Source organism: Prenolepis imparis, unplaced genomic scaffold (genome assembly GCF_030444845.1).
Source record: "Prenolepis imparis isolate NDT839.2.m4 unplaced genomic scaffold, iyPreImpa1.0 SCAF_6, whole genome shotgun sequence".
Taxonomy (NCBI): domain Eukaryota; kingdom Metazoa; phylum Arthropoda; class Insecta; order Hymenoptera; family Formicidae; genus Prenolepis; species Prenolepis imparis.
The window spans coordinates 17,280,223-17,284,038 of NW_028141164.1; the positions used below are offsets into that span (position 1 = coordinate 17,280,223).

Here is a 3,816-nt window from a genome sequence, read left to right on the forward strand (position 1 = left end):
TTCCTGAACCTCGTAGTGATTATTCAGAGAGGACGAACCGCTCATAATCTCTCGCCGAAAGCAACAACGAACAGTGAGGACCGCCGCACGTTAGTTATTGCAGAAGCGAAACGACGTTCAGAATGTTTAAATTTTATAATGCCTAAAACACGCCGTGCAGGAAGAAAGAATCAACTACGGCGTATAACAGCACGACTACATCGCACTGAATCAACACGTGGTCTCTCTAATTTCATTGGAATCGACTATCATAACGACGCGGAATACGATAGATTGTTCGGCGACTCCGTGCCTTTTAGCATTAATAATAATAATAATAATCACGCGGACGTTAAATTACGGGAGTGGCCTACGCAATTGCACACGATCGAAATCAAGAATTCCAAGGTGCCATTGAACGACATCCCGGACAACGATCCACGCCGTACAAGGTATCTGCAGAAAGGTCTGGCATCCTATACACCCTCTACAACGCGGGTACCCCGGATCATCGCCATCCAGTCGTTGTCCATTCCTTGGAAATTAAATAAGGTAGGTGCTCAAGACATTTCTTTACAACACGAGCCTCCCTTCTGCCCAGGAACCCGCGAAATACAAGAATCTATTTCGGAAACTACGTCTACGCATTTTTGAATCACTTAACAATAATAACTAATAAATTCTCTTGCAATTTTAGAAATATTAGCTTACCACGTGGTTTCCAGAATATTCTCTGCGCGTCTTAAATTTTCTCATCTCCCAAAAAGAGAAATCGTGCGAAACCTTTTTTTTTTATCAAGGGTCAGTTTATGGCCCTCATAAAACTGCAGTAGGTATCCTACAGTCAACCCTTTGGAAAATTCTAAATCTTTCCAGAATATCTAGAAACTTCGTGAACGTGTTAGAACATTCAAATCGACCTCATGGCAATTATTTATTTTAACTAACATTAGTTTAAACAATCAACTCCTATGTGTCCAATAATACCGTCACACTTGGACATCCCCACCACTTTGCTTCTCCCCGAGGATGATTCCGAGGAAGAAACTATTGAAGAAACCCTAAATAACCTCCCGTATTGCCAACGGATAATCGGTTTTATTAATAAGGAAACAAGTGCCGCTCTCTGTACGGATTGCCATATGCGTTTACCTATTGGCGTGCAATCTGAGTGGTTAACTTGCGCTAAGCATCTCCTCGTTATCGGCGACGTACCGACCGGAGTCGTTTGCTCAGTCTGCAATTTTTACCGACTGTCGAAAACACGTGACATTGACCACCCTTGTTATCATTGCCAACGAGCTTACCTTCTGTACCGCCGTGGTGAAGAACCCTACCGTATCGACTCGGATGGTAATACAGTAATCACTATTTTCCACTCCGTCAACGATTCACTCGAACGATTCCGCGGATACATGGACTGATTCGTCAGTAATCGAACCTATACGAAACGCTCCCTTTCTCCCAAAACGCAACCGTGACCATAAAGGAAATACCTGTCGTCGTGGGTATCCCCGGAGTAATTCCGAAATACGACGTAGTCCGCCCCGCAGTTCGAGTTCGTAGGTCGCGATTTAAATTTCGTAAAATTTACGCCGCAACTGCACCCCCGGACGTAACAATGGTTAGAATTATTAAAAATTACGCTTATTTCTATGCAAGTTTATAACAGAAGAAGAGCAGGTGAAATAGAAAAAGTTCTAATAGAAGATTACAAATGTTATAAAAGTGTAGGAGAACACACAGATTCCGAAGTGTACAGTTCATTATCAGAGGCTGGAAAAGAGGTAATATTATTTTAATAATTATTAAATAAATAAATTATTGCGTTAAAATATATTTTATATCTAATAATTTATATTTTTCTTCCTTTAAATTATTTATATTTTATTAATTTTAATGCATAAAATTTAAAATACTTTTATTATATTTATTCTATAATAATTTTTCTTTTATGTATTTTTTTCTGTTTGTTGCATTAGGCTATTAAAAAATTCGTTACATTTGATATTAGAGGTAAACTAGGTCGTACAGTTCCCGTATTGTTGCATTCACAATTACAAGATTGCATCGAATTATTACTGCAACATAGATTAAATGCAAAAATAAAATCAGAAAACCCTTACCTTTTTGGCATTCCTGGATACGATAAACATCGATATAAGCATTTGAAAGCGTGCATTCTTATGCGAGACTATTCTTCAAAATGTGGAGCAGCAAAACCTCTTACTTTACGAGGCACCAAACTACGAAAACATATTGCCACAAAATGCATCACACTTAATCTTTCAGAATCGGAAGTTACAGAGTTGGCAAACTTTATGGGTCATGATAAAAGCATACACAAATCGCATTATCGACAGTCAATTCCTGAATTAGATATTCCAAGATTCTCCCGACTTCTAAATCTAGCTATTTTTAATGAGGAAAATGACAATGAAGATGGAGAAATTGAGCAAAATCTTATTTCTGAGAATTTAAATGACTCATCTGAATCCTCTCATTTTGATGATATTGAAATTAACAATAATATACCATCATCAAAAACACCTAAGAAAAAACGAAGCAGTAAGCATATATTTTAAATAATTTTTTGCATTATATAATAAAATTTTTATTTTGTAATTTCTGTTACATTTATAATATATTAATAATATATAATAGCTCTCTTTCTATAAAAAAATAGTAACTGTAATTATTACAATTACTAAAATGATAACTTTTTCTTTAATATTTATCTTAACTAATAACTTTAACATTATTTTAATATGCAAAGTGTCCCAGAGTAAACGTATCAAATGTTACTAGCATATTCTTGAAATCATTTTGAGATGAAAATCCTATAACAAAATATCGAGGCTATAATAAGTTTTAAAACATTAAAAGTTAGCTAGTCATTGCGCTATTCAGTCAACTGTACATCGTACAATAGTAAAGATGATTGAATGACTTTAAATGCTTCTCATTTAAAAACTATTTTAGCCTAAAGATTTTAATATCATAAGATTTTTATTTTAAAATGATTTCAAGAATGTGCTAATAATCTTTCCTGCATTTGATTTTGGACTGCATATTAAGAAAACATTTTATATTACTAATATTTTATTTTATAAATTATACATATGTTTCTTATATAATAATTAGTTGTACTAAGTTATTCAATAAATTAATAATATAATTGCTAGCATCACCATTTGGGCCAACTAAAAGGAAGCGATGGACGCAAAAAGAAATTCAAATAATATTAACAGATTTTTCTCAAGAAATAGAAAAATCACGCTTACCATCTGGAAGAGATATTGAGACTTTAAGACAAAAACATTCATGTCTACAAAAACGCACAGTGCCGCAGATAAAGACATGGCTTCATAATATTATAAGTGGTAAAACAAAAATTCCAAAGATTTAATTAATTTTTATAATATATTATCTTCCCAGAAATATTTTTAATATAAATTTAAATATAAATTATTATTAAATATTCTCAAAATAATAATAACTAGAAGTATAAAATTACTTAAATCAAAAATATTTAGATAAAAAATTTATAAATTTTTATTTTATTTTTAAATATATTAACGTGCTTAATAAAAGAGTTTTTTGCATAAATTTTATACAATTAACATGATAAAATTAAGTTTCTTGTAATTTGGTTTTAAAATATAACTAAGAAAATACAGTTTAAGTACATTTATATGCAAATTTTGTTATAATATATGTGGCTAAACTTTTAGTCTTTTTTATTAGTATGTTAAGCAATAATTTAGTTTTGAAAAAAAGATTCCGGTAATATTCCAAACTATGAAAGAATTTACAGTATTATGAAGAGATTGTTGT

General features: G+C 32.3%; 1 long non-coding RNA gene across 1 annotated transcript; it reads left to right on the forward strand.

Moving 5' to 3' along the window:
• The first annotated feature begins 1,643 nt into the window (after nt 1-1,643).
• On the forward strand, nt 1,644-3,408 carry LOC145937496 (uncharacterized). The gene is made up of 3 exons (XR_014425568.1): nt 1,644-1,766; nt 2,272-2,547; nt 3,165-3,408. It is a non-coding gene; the product is annotated as an uncharacterized LOC145937496 (long non-coding RNA).
• The last annotated feature ends 408 nt before the right edge of the window (nt 3,409-3,816 follow it).